This window comes from Opisthocomus hoazin, chromosome 5, assembly GCF_030867145.1.
Source record: "Opisthocomus hoazin isolate bOpiHoa1 chromosome 5, bOpiHoa1.hap1, whole genome shotgun sequence".
NCBI classification, from domain to species: domain Eukaryota; kingdom Metazoa; phylum Chordata; class Aves; order Opisthocomiformes; family Opisthocomidae; genus Opisthocomus; species Opisthocomus hoazin.
The window spans coordinates 38,407,140-38,429,586 of record NC_134418.1 but is presented as its reverse complement, the minus strand read 5'-3'; the positions used below and the strand labels follow the sequence as shown (position 1 = coordinate 38,429,586).

The 22,447-nt window shown below is 36.3% G+C and overlaps 1 long non-coding RNA gene across 1 annotated transcript in view; it reads right to left on the bottom strand.

Moving 5' to 3' along the window:
* Positions 1-22,169, bottom strand: part of LOC142361549 (uncharacterized) — a 74,499-nt gene extending 52,330 nt beyond the window's left edge. The window contains exon 1 of the long non-coding RNA XR_012764164.1: positions 22,116-22,169. This is a non-coding gene — a long non-coding RNA (uncharacterized LOC142361549). The remainder of the gene's footprint in view (positions 1-22,115) is intronic.
* Positions 22,170-22,447: the final 278 nt, after the last annotated feature.

Genomic DNA, 22,447 nt, shown 5'->3' with positions numbered 1-22,447 from the left:
CAAGCACTTACAGTTAACCCACTTCTTTAATAACCAGAAAAGTTTGACAAATAATGAATGAATATTATCCATATCTTTTTTGAAATTACATAAATTTTTCATTACTATTCCATGGTGCATCGTTGTACTATTAGAGAGTCCTAAAGGGATGTATATGTGGCTGCACTTCATACTCAACCGTACTACAAATGGTAATATTTCCAAACATTTTAACCTAAAGCAGTTAGTTGTTCAAAGTTGTTGACTATTATTACCCATTTGCTATTATATTTTTTTCTGCTAATCTATTAGAGTTACTACAGTCTGTTACACTAATGGCAACATTTTGCTACATATACTAGCTGTATCCTATCTAATATTTTTCAGCCTGTGTCATGTCAGATATCAAATCAAGCAATATAGGTGCTAAGAATGCAATTTCATGCATTTCAGTATTAAAAGCTTTGTTTTGACCAAGTGATAATCATCCCTCATGGATTTAATGAAACCATATACTAAAAAAAAAAGAAAGGCACAGGGATGTTGAGTAAACTTTTAAAACTACTTTTGTATGTACAAATCAAGAACTTCAGTACTTCAGCTGTGACAGGATGACCCTTTCTCTGTCAGTATTTAAGCTGCTGCTGCTCTGTATCAGCTCCAGGAGTTAAGTGATTATCGCAGAGACCGTTACAGTCTTATGACTGGTATAGTGTTTCTAATCCCTCTACCTTTATGCATCAACAAACTGGATTATTGTGATGGAATTTCTCTTTGCTTGGGAAAGACAGAATTCTCTCTGAAGTAGGGACAGTTATTTACTTTTTTGTTGCTTAAGACTCAGTCAGAACAGCCATTCCATATTGTTCACTTTCTTCTCCACTGAGGAGCAACCTATGGATCCACTGAGTTCACCCTTTCTTTTTTTCTGAAGAAACACTGCTGTGCCACATATCCAGTGGCATTGAGTTCCATATCTAAGGCAGAAGCAAGTCTGTGGGAGCTTTTTATATAATATTGTTTTCACAATGAGTGAAACATGATCAAAGGCCTTAGTTCTCTCACAGTGTAGTTCTCTGGACCTGCACAGCATGGGCAAAAATACTATCCTAATTTAATTTACAGGAGTTGTTACCATTTAAGTTTATTGTCAGTTTTAGTGCCAAAATTAATTACTTAAAGCAGTGTGAATAGGTGAATTAAAATTGTAAGCAGGTTGTGTTTTACATGTTTAATGGGGTTTAGAACATGAAACATTATTGAGATTAGTTAACAGGAGGCTTTATTGTGAGGCCAGAGATGTAAAATAGAAACCATGGCACACACACGTGTTCAGATTGGCCCATCTGAGAAGACTTGTTCAAGGTCTCTTGGTTGCATAGTTTATTTCTACCACTACTGAAGCAGCCAATTCATTGCCATTAGAGATAAATGTCGTAGTACCTAAATATGTGCAGCTTCCTGAAGATCACAAGTACATGTTACCAGTGCAACTAGATCATGATCTTGAAACAACTTCCTTTCACCACCAACCTGAGCTGTACTTGAAAGCACATAAATAGACTTGTGCTTCAACATCCCAATCAAGGCCTCTGAGCTATCTAGCCAGTTTTTTTTTTTAGTTAGTCTTTTAAAGGCTGTGTGATATTATTATTTTTGAAAACATGGATTTGAATAAACCATTTTTATGTGCATTCAATCATGATTTTCTTTAATTTAAAATTGCTGCTTTCTTTGTTTGATGCATATAATTTTGCATATATGCTCTGGTTAATGGGACTTTACAAAGTGCAAAATTAATGATCAGTTTTCTTATTCGAAGACCACTAGCTAATGTCTCTTTTCTGTGTGAAAATACAAGCACAAAAGCACAGCATTCAGCCTGAACTCTTGGTTACTATGGTGATATCATGAAGCATGGCAGCAAATGTTATTTTAAAGCATCCTTCCATTTCCTATTCAAATGGTTAGTTCAAAGTATTCTCCAGTATATTTAGTTTATAGCAGATCAATGTCTTTGTTCCTCTCCTGCCAGGCAAACTATAGGCAAAGAGGAGTCATACTGCTTAACCATATTGCTGGGGGAGACTGGATTAAAATAATCAATGTGGCTTTTAACTCATGCTTTTTATTTTAAACAAAACTCTAAAATTCCAATTCTTGGATTGTCTCCTGCCAGTAATTGTATTGGATTACATTATAACTATTATTTCCCATAGCAACTAACTGTAGGAACATAGGAATTACTGCACTAAATCAGGTGTGTGGTCCATCTTGTCTGACATGCTGTTTTTTGGACTGCCAGATTATACATGTCCTACCAGAACGCGTAAGAAAACTCATATATCGGGAGAAAGAGGTCAGTGAGATAACCTCTACGTATTTTATGCTATATGGGGCTAGCAAAAACACTCAGTATGGTTCCAGTGCCAGCACTGTGTTGGGTAACCCACCATGGGGCTGTCAGATTAGCTGTGACTCGGAGTTACATTGACTTTAAAGATTTCAATTCCCAGGTGGAATCTAGTGTTTAAATCACATAAATTCTGTTGCAGCTGTAACTTAAACAGTAAATATTACAATGAAAGCCTTTCTTACTTTTAAAATCAATTTAGTTTCTATGAAATAGTACACCTCATATGTCCGGACAGGATTAGATCGTCCTTGTCCTCTCAAATTCGTCAAGCAAAGTAAAATTTTTGTTTTATTTGCACATATCATGAGAAATGTGGCACTGCAGCTTTTCACTAGTTTTTGTTAATGGAATGTGTTGGCCACACTCCCAGGTATGGTGAATGAGCATAGTCTCACATGTAAAAAAAAAAAAAAACCCAAATGCATTTTTCCTAAAGATCTATTCCTTTTAATTCTACCACTGTCTACAAAACCAGTATTTCATAGTTGCATTGTGATAGCATTGTCTAATCCTGCATTATCTGACTTCAGTGCCAGCACTGCTAAACAGTCCTGTGTCTAAGTAGCCATCTGCTGTTGACCCTTTCAAAGAAAGGGGCTCTCATTTATCAGGGCAAACTAGCCACCTAAATCCAACAGGCATTAATTTTCACTTTGCTAAAAACTATATGAGTCATAAATTCAGCTGTATATACAGGTAGAAATAGATTAAGAAATTAGCAAAGAGTGGTATTTAACATAATACATCATTATATAGTATCATTTTGATTACTAAATACAAAAATAAAATTTTAAAAGCAGTTTTCATAACTGCAGTGCATGTGCAACACCAGGAAACCTTGCTGTTTAGAAAACTAAAACAAATTATTCTTGTCCAAATAAGACAATAGAAAACAAAAATTTCAAAGAAGGTTAATTTTTCAATAACATTATGTTGTGCATGGCAGTTTTTTATGTTACCAATCCACTTTCCTCCTCTCTTCTAAGTTTTGAAGTACTACTTGATGCCTCTCTTACAAAAGACCTGAATAAAAACCTTGCTGTACAAAAAGCATGCTTATTCAGTTACATATCCTCTTGCTTTCTGTATATGCCTCTAAAGTTTAAATTTTTCATAAGTCACTGGTGATTTGGGAGTATCTGAAGCTGAAGTTCAAAAAGCTGCCATAAATTTAAAGTATTTTACATATAACCGCTCATGTTTACAGGCAAAGGAAACAGTCAAGGATGCTTCACTGAAAGTTATTGTTTTTAGGGGCAAAACTTCCTGCAAAATTACAATCAAATTACTTTTGCAAAGAAAAAAAAGTTGGGGAAAAAACTGAAAAATGCTTATTTTGGAATTTCTGAAACACTTCATGTTACAGGGGAATATATATTTCTATATATATATATTTTTACAGACACACAGACAACATTAGAAGTTGGGCATAGCCACTCTTGTGACTTGGGAGACCAAACTCACCTTTCTTGCTCTGAGGGAGGCCAGGAAGCACTAGGACTCAGTGTTCCACCCTGAGTAAGCAGCATGCCGCTGAACCACATGATGAGGAATAGCAGCACTTCTGCCTCCAGACATCCTTTAGGCAACCCCAAGACTTCCAAACTTCCTCGCTTAGCTAAAAATGGCTACCATAGAAATGTAATAGATCCTTCCAGGTTCTGTAAACTTTTTTCCCCTCCTTACTTTCTGTGGGGAAAATATTAAATGTATTCTGTATCGAAGTACAGCCTCCTCGAGCCAAACTTGGAGCATGCAGCATGTTTGGAAGCAAGTGATTGCTGTTTAATAATCCCACATGTGACCCTTGAATAATGTTGACCAGTTTAACATTTAAGGTCTATTAGACACAAAGGTGGGGTGTCTCTTGCTTTTAAGTTATTCCTTTATTATTTTGTAGTTATGTTGTCTAAAAATAATTAATTTTGTTTCAGAGGCTGGCCCTGTAACTTCTATTCACGTAAAGCTTGATTTTACAGATTACTAAGGCCTCAAGGCTAGACTTAAGTTAGGTGCTCAATTTTCAACATACAGCTAGCATTAGTGTTTTAAATTACATTACTGACAAATGCATATTTGTCTGTGCTTGTCTCAGGTCAAAGAAGATCCAGCAACCATCTGAGCCAGAAAACCCAACTAATCACACGGAATTAAAGCAAATGAACTGAATAAGTGTTGCTGGACTGAGACCTTTAATTTGCAAACAATATCAGAATTATTTTCCCTCAAGTATGTTACCAAATTATTTAATTTTTATTTTGTTGCAGAGAAACACCTGTAACCCAATTAAAAAAAAAAAAAAGAGAGAGAGACACCCAGCTGGACTTTACCAAAATTTCAGACTATGAATTTGTTAGATGAATAAGCAAACTCACTGAAATTATGAGACAAGCTGTTATTTCTGCAAGAATATTTGGAATGCTATGATGATTCATGTTAATATCTTCAGATGTCCTTAAAAAACTGGAGTCAACTATTCATCATAGTTTCATTCTCTAACTAATTAATCTTCGTAGGCTTCTTAGGAAAGGAGGTGATTCACGAGATTTCTCTATAGGCAAAAGATAAAAATTAAGGATGAAATTTGCCAATGCTTAATAATCTCTTGTTTTACTTGTGAAGAAGATCAGCCACAGGGAAAGGCAGATAGTCTGGAACAAACCCAATGCATTTAAGCGTTACATTCTGCAGGATTTTTTTCTTAGAATTCTACTTACATTTCCTTAACTGTTTCTGATTTAGTTGTAATATCTGGGGAAACCCCATGTCTGATTACTAAAGTGGCGCTGAATTCAGAAAATTTCAAAGATATTACTGGCAATGACTTCCCATTTACTTTCCAGGAGAGTTCCTTATACACAATCTTAAGCTATATTAACCTTATTTTAAAAAATTTTAATAATCTACACTGCATCACCTTCCTCAAACATTTCAGGATCCCATCAGAGGATTCCGAATCTGTATTTGAATATATGGTGTATATATTAAAGTAACTCCAGAAGTCAAGTTTCTTGATGATTAATGACAGGACAAATGACCAGCCTCAGACAAACAGCTAAAGCATATTTTTTTGGCAAATCATTTAACTGATTACAGGATATACCTGAGAAGAACTTTCTCACTAAGCTTTAGTCTGGAGGAGAGAAAGAACAGGCTTGGTCCTCTCTAGTGAGGACAAAATAATTTAAAATTTTCTTTTTAAATTAACATCATGGGTAGATCTAAGTGTTATGACAGTACTGGTTACAGTGATAGCTTGAACAAGTCCATAGCATCTAAACTTCCAGTTAAAAAAAAACAAAACCCAGAACACTATGATTTATAGCTTTCTGTGGCCTACAAAGAAGGGTAATTATGCTATGGCATTTCACACATCACTAAAGAGATCATGGAAAAGGTGTCTTCCTTTGCTTGGATTTATACATGTATGGCCATATGTATTCACATATTAGTACATGTTGCTAGGATTTTCACATCTTTTGAGTCATCAACTATTGGCTCTGTCAGAGAAAGCCACCAGACTTTAACAATGAATGATATGATCCAGTATAGCCAATTCCATTTTCTCATTCTTTTCAGAAAAATTATTACGCACACCTTTTTCTTCACTTGCATAGTTCTTTCTCTTACTGAAAGCTGATACTCTACTCAAACTGATACAATACATAAAAAGGGACATAATCCTCACCTGGAGAGTTTCTCAGTGTATTAACACAGAAAGCTATTAAAGCTTCAGAAAGATTTTGATTATTTTTTTTCCATTTATATGCACATAAATATATAAATACACGCTTCATACGCACACACACACACATAGAGACTATGAAGCCAATTTTATTTAAACATTTGCTGTATTCTGTGCCAGGAGGCATTATGGGAGAGATAGACATGAGGCTAAAAGTGTCACAAATGTCAAAAATATAAGAACATTCTTTTACTAGAGATTATGAACACCTTATTGTAAAGAAATTGAATTTGTGTTCTAAGTTCTATCTGATATATACTTAGCTCCTGTGGTTCTTCCATGAGCGTAGCCATAAAATTTGAATAAAAGAGGTTGATTTATCTGTTTCTAGAAAGCACACAAAAAAGAGTTCTATTTTGTTTTGATAGATTTACCTTATACATTATTGAGTAGGATGCTATTTATTACTGTTACATAATGAACAGAACTTTGGAAATTAGTTGGCACTGGGCCTGATGGTTTAAGTGATGGTTCATATAAAAACAATTAGCTCTTCTGCTAGGCTGTAACCATGTATTGCTTTGAATGGGCCTCACACAGATCAGCCCACATGAGGAAAGGTTGAAACATTCCACCAGCCAAGTAATTTAAATTCGAAACGTTTACCAGAAGACACAAAGGTCAGATATGTACTAGTATCGCTAGACAGATAGATATGTTATCTCCTTCTCTGAACGAAAAAAAATATTAGAGAGAGATGGTAGATGAGAATCAGAAATTAGATGCAGGTACTTCTGCTACAAACAGCATCGGCTGAAATCTCACCCATGGGATGATATGTCCTCCCAAACTCAAGTTCTAAAAGATCTGCTGATCAAAGGAGAATACTCAAAATAAGACCCAAAGCATGACTATTCTTGCTGAGCATCCTTTCATTCTTACGATACCAGTTATGTGAACTGTTAGGCTCACGTGAATATTTTGGCATAACAAATTATGAAAGCATGAGTAACAGTAAGTCAATAGTCAGGGAGTAAAGATGCTGAAAGTTCATCAGAGTGAGTCTGACTGTGGATGCATGGAGAATTGTGATTCCACTATCTTCTGCTTTTTAAAAATATCCAGAATGCTATCTTACTTTGGAATAATGAAAAACAAATGAAAGCTACACATTTAATTTGATTTATTTCAGCCTCCCTCCAAAGATTTGTTTCTCCAATCTGTTCAGTTCCTGCTATTGGTTAGAGCTGATCTCCCTCCTAAATGAATCTCTTTGCAGGGATAAATCTATTTATAAATAGAAAACAAATCAAGCAGGCAGGCAGAGCAGTGCCTCTGTGATTGCTGAGCTGTGACAAAGTTTTTTATCTAGGAAAGGGAAAAGAACTCTGACAAACACTTTCTTAAAATGCCTGGAATTCTTAATGCAATTGCTAAATTAGTAGATGTATGACCACTAACCCTGGCATAGATTTAGCTTGGCAATGACTGACAAATCCACAGGGGCAGAGCGCTAACTAGGGAGACTGATATAGTACATGAAAAGCTATGTTTAATAGCAAAAATATTTACATTAAAAAAAAAATCTGGACTTTGGTTGTCATTCGGGTCCTGCTAGATTCAACCATGTAGCTGGAAGGCAATAACCTCAAAAGTTGTTAGCAACAACATATACGGTTTTAGGGGAGAAGGACTGGCAATGTATAGAAAAGAAGGGACTTTAAATAGGAGATGAAACTATACCTTTTAGGTATCTCACGGCTCTAGAGCTTCAGGTCTTAAAATCAAAGCTTGGTCAAACTGGAAGACATGATAAATTTCAGATCCTCTAAATTTTAGCAATTGGCACAAACAAAGAAATGAAATTGACTCTTCTTTCCCAGCCACTTTATCAGAACTTCACAAGACATCCTGTTTAAGGTAATTTGAGCTAAGTTTGGCTTGCATTTGTTCAAAGTTTGAAAGTCCAAAAAACTAATCCTGTTATTGTATCTGACTTTACCACCACAACAACAAACAACTCAGTAATTTAGGGCACTCCTTAAAATCCTTAATGAAAATGGTATCTTTGGTTATATGCACAGCTCTTGTTCAGATGGGAAAAGGAAAAAAAAAAAGCTGTGGCAAAATAGAAGAAACAAGAAAAAAAAGAGTGATTAAGACAATAGGGATACCTTCCTGAACACAGAAGCACAAGTGAACATAATAGATGTACTTCACATTAGCTTTCCTTAATGACTTTAAGGCATTGTTGCCTCTTTGCTCTGGACCCTTTTGCTAATTTTAGGCTCAGACAATAAAGACGTGTAACAGTACTAAGAATATGCAAGATGGGAGAAACATGTGGAGGAAAGAACTTAGTAAAGGGCCTCATGTGAGAGACCATTTTCAGGCTGAAAGCACAGTAATCTTCAAACACACTCATGAATACTATGGCTGATTTTTAAATATGCTGTCTTCTACATAAATGTTAACATCCTGTAATTGTTATATTACCATTCCCATGAGAGATTCTTTCAGCCCAAAATTCTTCCCCACCAAAATAGTATTTGTAAAAAAAAGGTTGGCCTTTTTTTTTTCCTCTGTATCCTTCTTTTGTGGTTCCCTTTCTGTGTATGTTTTAGTAGCAACTGATTCATTGCCCAGTTAAGTCAACTGTAGGTACATAAGAACCTCTTCATGAATATTTACACAGCTCAACAGAAAAGTTGTCCAAAAATTAAATTTGAATGAAAAACTAGGACATCTATCACTACATTAGCTACTCTAAAGAGCTGGGAAAATTGGTCAAAATATCTCTCAAAAATTGATATATGTTGTTGAATTTTCTAAAGTCAATACTGTCATGCCTTCAGCAAAATATTCATGTTGTATGATGCTTATGCAAGAAACGAAGTATTCCTTGCAAAAAATGCAGGGCTTTCAAATGGTTTTAGAAGGTGTAAGGGATGTTTAATAAATTTTAGTAAGAACTCTTACCTATTTGAGGCCAGCTTTGCTGTTGACAAGGTTGCTTCTACATGAACAGTCCCTGGGAGAGGATTTCCGGACAACTAGGGCAGGCTGCACAGCATGCTGCCCTACTGTACCCATCGTGAAACCCCAGGCAGAGCTCCTACTGCAAAATATGTTCACTAATACTAGAATACAAGGAGCCTATTGTTCACTATATAACTCAAAGAATTCAGCCCCCACTTTTTCTTTTTATTTGCAGTCCATCACTATGCAGTAGCAGTGTGAAATTAAGAAATAAATTAACCTTTACAGAAACAGGAAAATACATCTTTTTCTGTAGTCATGGAAGTCTATGCACACTCAGGCACTGTCTAAACCAGTGGGACATCCACACCTTGCACATGCTCTGCAAGACTTCATAGTATTTCAAGATGATTTCCCACATGCTCATCAGGGCACTGCTGGACTTCTTCTGCATTACAAATTCTGTACTAGGGCCATAGCCCACCATTTTAACTTATGTGGACAATACCAGGAGTTACCAAACAGAAAGAATGCTTTCTGTTCCTTCTGCTGACGTGTCGGTAGTACTGAGCTCCTCAGTTCCCTCCTTCACACTGCACAACTGAGGGATGAGCATGCTTTGTAAAAACATGTGCATATTTCATAAGGCATATGAAAAAGCTAGAGTTGTACAGGTTACTTTAATTTTGGTTTTGCTTAATTTTAGAATGCTTGTGGGCATAATTACTAAGAACAGTAGATATGGCATATCAAAGTCAATATTGTGATTTTTAAATTGATGAAGACTGTTTAGTATTAGAGAAACTTTAATTTTCAGACAGATGACTTCTGAGCATTTGATCATACTTTGGACAGAAAATATTTTGTACTTTTAAATGCTCACTTTCCATTTCTCTTCTATAAAAAAAAGGTTCAAAGAAAATATTTGAGCTGTTTCCTTCCTAATCTCTAATAGTACATAAGTCACTTGAACCTGAGCTATCATGTCTGCGTCTTACCCAGTGGAGCTTATAACTTGTTTGATCTGGAGCTACTCAGTTTTGTGCCTCCTGGACCAAGTCACTCCGGACCCATCTGACCTTAAAAGAACTGCTGCTGAGTCAGACATCCTTAATTCAGCTGTCAACTTTAGCAGTAGTTAGACTGAAGTTAAAGTTAAATCACCCTTTACCTAAGCTAGTTTGCTGGAATCCACTCAGTCTAATTGAGGCATTCTTTTAATCAGAGACTTTTCACTAAGGTGTTCTTAATAAATACAAGAAAACATCAAACACATTAAAATCCTCGAGTGTTGTAAGACAAATCTATAAATGCATTTTAAAAACAATAAGGCTTTTTTTTCACACTAGACTTCATTGTTAAGACTCAATACAACTCAGATTTGACATTTGCAAGTAGTCGTTTCTGAGTTATTCCATGGTGTTCTGGTTTTGGCTGCAGCCAGCAACAAAAGCACCACGCGGCCGCCCCTCCCCCCACCAGGGTGCGGAGGAGAATGGAAAGAAACAGGCAGAAACTGGTGGGTCGGGATAAGGGTAGTTTAACAGGACAGCGAACAGAGGGAACAGGAACAACAACGATACAGATAAGGAGAAAACCCGACACAAACCGCACAACCCACAGAGCCGCCCTCCACGACCGCCACCACCAACTCCTGAACCACGAGAAAGTTGCCGCCGCGCTACCCCCCCGGAACCCAGTATGATGGCACATGGTATGGAATACCCGGCTCTGTTTGGACAGGTTGGGGTTGGGTCAGCCCAGCCGGCTGTGCCCCTTCCTGGATTCTGGTGAAAATTACCCCTGTCCTGGCCGAACCCAGGACACATGGCAAAACTGAACATAATGTATACGAGAAGACATACTCTGTCATGTTCATAGAACTCATAAATGTCTGCTTCAGTACCACTTAAGGAGAGACTGGGAGTGATTTGCTAGCGGATCAAGGACATTTTCTTCTCCACTCGTAGCAGAACTAGCTAGTATAAAGTAAACCACTAAGTCGTGTGGCACTACGATAGTTTGTGTAGGTTGAACTTGCAACTCTCCCAAATGAGCCTGAATATGCAAAATTTTATACCAAAAAGAAAACTGGGCTAAAAGGCTCATTTACAAATTCTGTAAAGGATAAATTCTGTAGAGATGAGTAGGATTTTCATTCTATGCATAAGATGTCCTGATTATGCTTGAAATAGGCTGTGCAGATTTATACAGCAAACAATAACCAGATACTACATAATGGTCCCATCCAAACAACAGCCTGAGCAACAACCTTTCTTCTGCCAGTCATATCTGTGCCACCCGTTTTTGGAAAGCATGAACTATTGCTAAGGTTTTCCAATTAAAGACACTATGGTAAATATCTTTTTAAAAAAAACAAAATGGTTTTAGAAGTAATTTATATTATTACTTCAGTAAGACAGTGAACTGCCATTGTATTGCAGAACTCATTAAGCACCATACATTTAAAATTTATCTGACCTTCATGTCATACTTCTGAAATGAATATTATAGGTCATGCTTATGCTTACAGTACTATTCTCTAGTACTTTTCTAGAAAAAAGAGTAGAAGTCTTTCTAAATATCCATTTCAGACTGACTTCTTAGAAGGTTGTCTAGCTGGAAAAGTTAATATGGTCTTTAGCAGTGTTTAACAGGTGGATATCTGGAAAAAAGCGATGGTATTATTTGAGATCTTTGCTGAAATAATATATCCAAATCTATTCTCCACACACTTAAGAGAATGTTACAAAATTTGAGAGAGTAACAAACTGCAAGAATGATATAAAGACTGGAAAATCTGCCTTACAGAAAGAGATTTAAGAGGTTCAATCTATTTAGCTCATCAAAGTCAACCTTAAGGAATCTATAAGTACAGACATGGAACGAGGATATCTTACACCAGAGGGCTTTTCCACATAGCAGGCTAAGATATAACTATATGCCTTGACTGAAAGTTAAAGCTCAAGAAATGCAAATTAGAAATAAGGTATATTTTAAACAGCAAGAATTATTAACCAGTGTGGAGGCTTAATAAGCCTCCTTTTCTGGTCAATAATAACAATTAAAAAGGCACTTTCATGGTGAATTTATCTGATCTGCTGGATGAGATCACTCTCCAGAATAAGCCTGCAGAAAGGACCTCTTTCTCACTGTAGATTATTGCTACACTCATAATCTTGTTATGAGAAAAAGGGAAAAGAGCGTGCATGTGGAGTGAAGAATTTATTATTTGCCCAGTTAATGCTTTAAATTTGATTTTAAAATCCAAAACTATCTAATTAATTTAAGAAAGCCTAACTGATAATACAGTTTATATTGTCATGCAAAACATTTCTAGTGTATCCCCTTCCCAGTACTCCTCTACATCCTAATGTTGATAGTTTCAGACTTCCTCGAGAAGAGTGAGGGAAGGTGACAAAGCATCCCGAGATCTTTGTTGGGAGGATTCTAATGTCCCTGGTAGGGGGTTCTTCCTTGTATGTGTTGGGGTCACTTAGGGTTATTTGTATGTGTTTTCCTTGTCACAGTTTGCTTCCTTCTTAGCAGTGCCCAGTTAAAGCCTGCAAGTTGCAAGAGAGTTTCCCCCAACCAGTGGACACAAAGGACTGTTGCTTCTTATGAAGGCACCACCAAGGGGTGCCAGGCCATCCCCAGAGCCAGTGATAGCAGGAGGGGCAATGAATGGTCACTTGCACCTTCAGCAACTGTTATCCCAGCTAATCCCAGATATGGCCATGGCAAGGCCAAACAGCCCTGGGAGCCAGTGCTGTTAGGTCAGTTCAAAGCCTCTGGCTACCTACTACAAAGTGGGAAAAATTGCTTTTACTGGACTACATTTAAAGAGATGACAGAGTGGCTACTTTAACTGCAGATATCAACATTTCGTCAGACTGCATCACTGACTGAAATCACTTAACTTGTAACAACGTCAGGAGCAGAGGACATCAAGCCCTGTCCAGAAATTACTGAGATCTTAAAGAGTTAAACCTTTAGGTACTTTTAGGATTCATACCATTAGTTCTACTTTTTAATTATTTGATAAAGACACAAGAAAGATGTTAATTTCTCTTGTATAACCTTCTTAAAGGTCTTGGTTGTTTAGTTTAATACAGAAATATCTTCTCTCTGTGATTTTTTTTAAGGCAAACATACCATCTAAACAAGCAATCTCCATCTAATCTCCACTAACAGCTACTTTTGGTTTGGCTCCTAGAGCAAAAGGCGTAAATCCCTTATACAGAAAGTAGTTCAATTCTCAATGTTATAGCTTTTGGCAAAATTCATTATTGATCTCAATTAGTACTCAGTATGTGTCCTGAACCCCAAGGATTCATTAGCTTCATAATTTTCATCACAGTTGGTATAACTGTAAATGCTATTATTCATATAGAAAAATCAGCCTTTAAAGGATTGCAGCTATATTATTACATTTTGAAGCTTAATCAGCACTTCACTGTAAAGCTGGTGTTACTGCCCTGAATGCAGGGAACTTCCTATCTGTATGGGGAATCTGAACGGGAGGTAGCTGCATGGGACTTCTACCAAAAGCAAACCTTAATTTACATTTATGTCCAAATACTGATTACTTCAAATATTTCCTAGAGTAATTACTCACTTTTAGTATATCCCACATATGAATCAAGCAACTAAGAACGTTCTCTCCATCCTTTGGTTGCTTTTTAAGTTTTCTCTCTATGAACATAACTATCAGAATCCTTCAGTACTTGTTTTCACAGCCCACCTCCCTGTTCAAATGCTGCAGCTCTAATCTCTCTTATTAGCTGCTTCTTGTAAACTCTGCAGTTAGTTATACAGTTAATCTTATGTTTCTTTAAAGTACATTTACTAAAATATTGAAGTGTAGAAAAGAGTCTTCTTGACAATTATATTGAAAGAATTTGTGGAATAATTTTCAAATGTACCTTATAATCATTATGCAGTTCAGGCAATATTTAGATACTTAATTTGACCTGATGACAACTGAAGGCCTTCAGAAACTCTTTGAATTTGACCCTGTAAAAGAATCACTAAAAAAGAAGAAATATGAAATATTAAAATGAATACAACAAACATTGAAATAATTTCCATTGTTTTCATTTAGAGGCTTACATAGTTGAAGGCCGCCTGACACAAAAGTTGCAATTCACATTAGTGCATAAGACAAACAGGGGAAAGAAGTTAACATAGGCAGCAAATCAGAAGCACCAGGGGTAGGTAACCTCAGAGGAAAATCTTCCACAAGTGTAGTGTATGGGAAACAACTGTGGGGGAAGGGAAGAATGGGAGGACAGTCTGGAGAAAACATTGACAAATGCAGTATTTTCCAAATAAAGTAAGAACTGTGTATTGTAGCTGCCTTACTACCAATGACATTATTTACTTGCACAAAAAGCCCCACCATTCACAAACTTCACAAAGTTGGGTTGTCCTGTTATTTTCTTGGACATTTTACAGGTAAGATGTAGCTTTAACGTTTTACTTTCGGATAGGACATATGAGTAGTATGTTTCATATCCCTCAGCTGGTATCCCACTTGCATTTTTAAAATAGGGTTTCGAAGGTGGTGTCCTTTGAGGGTAGATTTTACTCTCAACAAGTACAGCAAATTTATGCATAACTTGTAGTAAAAGCACTGATTAAGATTGCTGACTGCTTTCAAAAGGCATACTAACACCCGGACACAAATACAATAGCAGTGGACTGGATGCAGAAAAACATGAAGAAATGTTTCACAACATTGAGTGCTGACAACCAGCAGAAAGCTGCAGTTCACCATAGATATCTCTACATGTGAAATTATCTTCAAGTTCAATTACAGAATTAATGGAGCAAAAGTTGGACACACGCACTGAGTCAGCTATTTCTTTGCTTTCCTTTAAATTGTTTTCTAGTATCAGATATCAGTCCTGAATGTGCAGAGCCTGGCAGTTTATTTTTTTTTAACTTTTTCTTAATCCTGACAGCAATGTATTTGTGCAATATTTAGAGTGCTCCTCAGGATAACTCAGTAGTCAGGCTTTTTTATGAATAGCATAGTTCAAAGAGTGAAAGAAACAGATGTGTGCAGACCATATGGCATTTCTTTATTTCTTTGTATCATATACTGAATTTTTCGACAGAGGTGGGAAAACACTCTTTTGTGAAATAAACTTACTGAAAATAAACCTCAGGTGAGGCTCTGGAGTTTCTCTGTCAAAAGAAAAAATCAGCAGTCCCACAAAGAAGATTTGTTACTTCAGAAGAATAAGCTTGTTCTGGTTAGGTCTTTTAAATCTGAAAGCAGGAAGCAGAGCAATCACATACTTAAAATTTCTGCAAAGAAATAGTAGACTTCTTCAGTTTTTCTGAGATTAATTTCCACCTGAATTAGAATAGATATAATTTTGTGTTGAATCAGCCACCAGTTAACAACTGGTGAGTGAAGGGCTGAAGTGCCTTTATTTTTAATCTCAAAGCGCAGTTGCTTGGTAAATGCCCTGCAAAGACCATTTGCTCTCAGAGAAACCACAGTAACAGCTTGAAGCACCAGTGTTGTTCTGGACCACTGAAATAGTGCAAGCAGGAACAATGACGTATATAATTATAGAGGAGAACACCTTAAATCTAATCCTGCCTCCCTAGAACCCAGAATAAAAACCTTGTTGATTCCAGAGGATTGATACAGTCTTTTTTAAAGGCAGTAGAATGGCAGGCACCTTGCAGAATTAAATACTCTCACATATAATACTTAATTACAAAAACTTCTACTCGATGTAAACGCACAATACATACCATAAGGAATGAGCTTTCAAAAATTATAACTGAACAGGATTAGTTTATTTCAATAGTTTTCATGGGGACTTTTTTCTTCTATGTTATTGCTAGTGCCAGAGCCCTTATTTAAGAATCGCTACATTGCAAGTACATAATTAAAACCTTTATTATGCACCAGAAATGGTTTGTGCTTCACTTCCAAGTTACAGGATTATTGCAATTTTTTTCTCTTAATTAAGCATTATATGTTAATTCTGCTTTCTTCCCTTAGAGTCATTAGCATATAAATACAGGCACTGACTATTTGCAATCCTCTGTAAAAGATTAAGTTTTTAAATTCCAATGGACTAATGATTTATTAAAAAATAAATATGCTTAATGAAATTACTGTTGCCCTAACATTTCCATTAATAAATGCACATATAGAATGGAAATTATTCTAAAACTAATTTGGACAAGATGGACTAATGAAATTTTAAGTAATCAAATGGGTATTTGCTATTTTAAATGCAACTCTGTTTAAAATATATACCTTTTGTTTAAAGTCTATTTTCCATTTCAAATCATTCAAGAAAAATATGGTTAAGCATTTCTCAGTTGACATTTCTTACATTTTGTAACAAATCAAAATATTAGATGATATAGTCTCAATATCAATTATTGAAGATTACGCCAATATTCTGAAGAAAGTTGTTGAATTTGAATAAGACACAGAAATATGTTTTTCTACAAAACAGGTGAAATTAAATATTCAAATGCCAAAAAAAACAGGAATCTATGTTCTTCATATCCTGTCCATTTTTTGTACCATCATCAACTGAAATTATACATATACATATCCATTTTTCTTATCATAAAACAGGCAACAACCATGCATTCTACCCTGTGATATACAGGACACTCGCAACATCACCGGTGACAATGAAAGGCTGCTGTGTGAAAGATGCTATTTTTATTTTCAGTTTTATACAATATTCCTCTAAGAGGGGTGATGAAGAACACCGTGGCAGGAGGAGATGTTATTCCTACCACCTGAGCTCTCGCCCAGCTTGCAGATTGTGACAGAAAAGGTCGTGAAAGAGTCACAGCATTCAAATCTCAAGCAAGGAGCCTACAAAAAGATCAAAGGGCACAAGATCATGGGGTCCATGACTTGGGTATTTTTTGTTTCAGTTTACATTTTTGAAAAACAGGATGGATTTGAAAGAGAATTCAGAATGAACTAGCAAAATCTTCCTCCTAAAGGTTGCCAAATGTCAGGGTCTCTTCTGTTGACAGCCTCTTTTGTTGACAGCCTTTCTAAATTGGACTGGGTGATGTTTGTTAATGCATAGGGAATTTCTACATCATCCTCTGCTTATGGATCAGACGGTGAACTCTTGGCAGCTGGCCAGAAAGATAGTACCTTTTCTCTGTTGCATTATCAATTGGAGAAGTTTGTTACTGTTCTCTGCTGCAGACACATTCTTTCACATGCTAAATTGTCTCAGGTAGATCTATTGTAGTGAGGTTAATACACTAAACCCATTTGGCTAGATTGCATAAAACTCTTTACTACTACACAGACACAATTGCATCATCTATTCATATCTTTGAGGGGCTTAAAGGAGTTTTCTGTCTGGCCTTTTCAGTAGTTAATATACGTTCTGTACCAGTTCCTCTGACAAGTTTCTTACAGTGGTGTCCTATAGGCTATCTAGACCACTAAAACAACTAAATATCCCGATGACATAGAAAGGGGACTAAGAGAAGACACATGGAAAACAAGCAAGTCAGGTTCCACACAGCCTCAGTTCTGCTCTGCAAATTCTCCATCCAACTCAGTCAGAAAATATTGGCAAATCCCACTGAAATATCATAGCAGAGCAAGAAAACACTCATTGCCTTCCTACCTTGGGCAAGACACACATAAAAAACACCTAGTACATTCTCAGTGGTAGCGGTTATCAAATAATGTCTCCGCTGTCCCTGTATCCCTCTTTAGCCTCCGCTTCTTTCTACAGCATTTTTGTTTACTTAGCTGCAAATTTTTTTCCTAATCATACTGCTTTAAAATAGTAAATTATGTACTGTGTACAGTGAAGGTATTCCACCCATCTCCCACAGCACTCTCATTTGTAAAGCATGGATGTCTGGGCTGGCCAGGCAGACTGTTAGTGGAGTGTGAACTGGCTGGACAACTGGATAAATCGCTTAGCATGTGCTGGCAGCCGCTAATACACCAATGCTTAAACATGGGATCCGCATTTGTCAATACTTTCATCACCAAGCTCTATGACGGTACAGGCTGCATCTTCAGCTACTTTGAAGATGGCATTATACTGGGGAACTGGCTAACATGACAAGTGGTAGAGTCTTGATACAAAGACCTTGAAAAATTTGAGTGCTGGGCCAACAAAATTCTCCTGAGGTTCAGTAAGCAGCAGCAGAAAGTTCTGCAGATTCACCCAACACATTGGTACACGCTGGAAAAATGAATCCCGACCTTCCTGAAAAAGACCTGGCAGTTACAGTGGATGCAGGAATGGACACGAGCCAACTCTCATTGCAAGTAAGACAGACTGGGCTGCATTTGTAGGAGTGTGGAAAACAGATCAAGAAGAGCTGTTATCACCTCTGCTCAGTGGTGGTGGTGCCATGTCTGGAAGACAGCTCCCCTTTGAGTCCACCTTTCGGTATGTGGAGAAGCCTGACAGTGTCCAGTAGACGGCTACTGAAACAATTAAGGTTGAGGCAGATGGGCTTGTTTAGTCAGGTGAAGGGGCAGCTAAAGGACAATCTAATAGCAACCTACAATTACTGGAAGGGTAGTTACAAAGCTGAAGAGGCTAAACTCATGCAGCTGAATCCCTGTCATTCAGTATTTTCAAGAAAGCCAAAGAGTTTGGTCAGACACTGATATTTAAAGGGTATTGAAAAATGCCAAGGAGATACATATAGCATATCTTTCATTCTAACTGGCTGCTCTGAACAGCAGTATTTTATCTAAAATATGTAAAGCAAATATTCTCTTAATAAATATCTGATTATTTTCTATATTAAAACTAATTATTTTTTTCCTTTTCAAGGACAGATCTGTGTAGAATTTTATTTCTAAAAATCCAAGGGAATCAGTGCTGGAAAACAGATTCAAAATCAAATTCTTCTAAAGATCTGGCCTCTGAGAAGTAAGATTTAGACCATAGCAAGGGAAAGCCAAATTTCAGATCTAAACTCAAAATTTACCTGTGCTAGTGTTTCAGATCAAGCATTTAACTCCAGTAAAGTAGTATTGGTGGTTGTAAAGAAAATGATATTAAAGTGCTGTTTTAGCCTATTATATATTCTATTATTTTGCCATAAAATATATAGGCATGTTAAAAAAAATCTTTGATTAATTGTACCCTTAAAAGGAAATAGATTTCCCCTAACCCCCCAGTATTCCATCAGCTCATGAAGGGATAGGCAGAAACTACTGTCAGGGAGAGGAGCATTGTATAGAGTAGGATATTACAAGCATATGCATTTTGCAGGTCAGAGATCTGTGTATATAATTCTTGTTCCAGGCAATACCTGCCACTTTCTGGCAGTGGTCTGGAGCAGAAAATATCTGGCTGTAGCTAATGAGCTATTTTGCAGCCTCCTTCAATGTTAATATCATTGAGCAAAGGCAATGGTGGAAGGCTATCTGCTTTACTCCATAAGGCGTTACAGGGAATTCTCTTTTATAGTGCAATGCCACTGATGTTCCAGCCTACACTGTATTTAATTATATTCTCATGTATGGTTTCTTGTGCATTTTTAGTTGCTTAATATTACTTTTAGTTGTTATTTTAAAATATACCACTGTTTTTCCAAACTTGCAGTTTCTCAGAAAGCACAACCAAATGCAACAATATGAAGATCTAGGAAACTCTCAATGATCAATAAACCTGAAGAGCCACAATGGCATTCATAAATATGACATTTTATATCATTATGACTTCTATCTATTATACACTTTCTTAGACTGCTAGCAACAATGAGGCTGGTGGTAAAATGACAAGGAAAATACCCTCTTTTTGTCCACCCATTTAAAATAAAATTTTACAGGATATATAAAATATTGCAGTGGTTTTTTTTTTTAATCAATGCACTATGAACTGTATACACTAAATGCTCAAGAAGGACCACAGAATGTATTCAAATAAGGAGACAATGTATAGAGTGAGATTTAGTGGCAAGGGATTTTGCTATCTGTGTAAAATCAGAAGGAATTTCACCTGGGGAATAGCAGGAGAAGCAACACGGTAGTGGCTAAGTCTCAAGTAAGAAAATGCAACGTTGTTTTCATGCTTTTATTTCACTCATGTAAAAACATGAAAGATGGACTCAAAGAGATGAGATGCACTACAATAAATAGGATTGCCATTGGCAAAAAAATCCATATTCACCAAAGACCCTGTACAGATGTTGCTAAAAAATGTTTGCATTGAAAAAATAAAATAACTGTATCAGAAAAAAAAAGTCTTTAGGAGTTACTTTAAACAATAAGACATTTCCTGTTCATAGATGGTATAGTATGTAGTAAAGGACAGACAGACTCCTGTCCACAAAAGATAACTTCTTCTGACGAATCCCAAACTTCCCACTGTGCAAGTGGGAGATACTCATCTCAGGGCAAATACCTGTAGCTCTGTATAAAAGGCAGTTTTCAAAGATAACTACTGAAGGTAACAAATGAACTTGGGGCACTGTGTTCTAGAGGTAGGTGGATGCAGGGGCCTATTCTTCAAAGAAAATATTTGTTTTATTTTTTTTTCCCCTTCAGTTCAACTGAATCAGATCATCCAACTGAAATACAGCTTCTCAAATGAGAAACCAGCTTAAAATACCTTATGCCAACCTCAGCTGGCCCTAACAACTTATCTTTGTGTTTAGATGGATGCTCATCACCAGAGTATCTAACTGCCTTCTCCAAGGAATAATATAAGAAAGATATATCGTCTTCTTTGCTGTCTGGCAAGAAGGAGGTTTCATAGGTTGTATCATTTTATTTAAAAGTCTGGTGAAGTTACTGTCTAAAAGCATTTGTGGGAAAGCTTGGGCTCAAAGATGGATTTTGCATTTTCTTAGAAATGAGAAAACAAATCATCTCGTATTGACTTGCCTCGGTGAAAATTCTATGGACACAATAAAGTTTCTAGCCACTGGCCCTTAATTCAATTCACAGTAGTAAATAGCTATTGTGAAAATTTTATAGACGAAAATGAGATCCTTTTGAGGATTACTGTGTGATAGATTCTGCCAATTAGATCATCAAGAGAAAAAAACCCCACATGACCACATATACTGCCTGACCCCTCTTCGCAGGCCAGAACTCCAATTTGCCATGAAAATCAGCCTAATATTCTCTGTGGGAAAAAAGAAAAAGACAAACCAAGAGAAATTATCCCACCCAAATCCCTTCTTCCCAACCATTAACTGTAGCTTGCTAGCAAATTATTTTTTGAGAGAACCAAATCTCTGGTTTCTCAGGCAGATTCAGAATAGAGTTATACATCATTGCTCTCAATAGCTGGGTCAAGTAGCTCATACCTCTCCACTCCAGCATCACTGAAAAACAGTAACTTTATTTAAAGTACTCAGAAGCAATAATTAACCTATCCTTGTTCAAGCTACCACTTATAGGTAACATTGAGACTCTGTGTATACAGTTTTCAATGAATACATTAACAGAAAAGGTAATTATTTTATTAAAAAGAGCTGTTTTTATAGGCTATAGCAATGGCTGAAAGCTTAAAGGGTTTTCTGGTTTAAAGAATAATATTAGGGTTTTTTTCTGAAGATCAAAAGGAGATTGGAAAAATTATTTCTGTAAGAAGCAGTAGTCTTCTGAAGCAATGTCATTTACTTTTAGCCGTGATGTGATTTCCTTTGGATATAAATGTGCTGAACCTCAATCAGGATGCAAAGCAGTCAGTTAAAGGGGAACTTCAAAAAGCCCTGAAAAAGGGAAACCTATGTAAAATTTCACAGTAATTTCTGCATACAGTTCTGAAAACGAAAAGACTTTGTAACATGAGTTCTCAATTTGCAATTTAAGGTGCACTGTTCATCTAAGATGCTTTTCTTAAGGCTGCTTTTTGCTTTAAGATTCAGACAGACAAAAATTAGCCTTTAGATGTTTTCTCTTTTTAAAATTCTGTTTCTTCTTACATTTCAGAAGCCTGAAAGTCTTTAAAATGGGGCCCTCTTTACATAGACTTTTGGACAAAAAGAATAGCATCTAACAATATCATTTTCCACATTTTTATATGAAATATAAGAAAAGTAACTCACCTCAGTGGAGAAGAATAACTAATCCTTGAAAAATATGGATTAAGAAAATTGAGAATAGCTTGAATGAAGCTGTGAAAGAAAGCATATCCCATCTTAACACAATATTAATAATTTAATAAATTTGAAATATCTTTCCCATTATGAAAACATAAAGAGTATTATTTTGATAAAGTATTGGGAAAGCCTCCAGGAGGATAGGAAGCCTAATACAAACCTTAAGCAAATACAGCCCTGTGACTTTGTTGTAAGTATATGGGATACATAGAAAATAGAAACATCCTGGGTTTAAAATTCTTTTTTAAAAATGGCAATTTTCATCTCAGCTGTGTTTT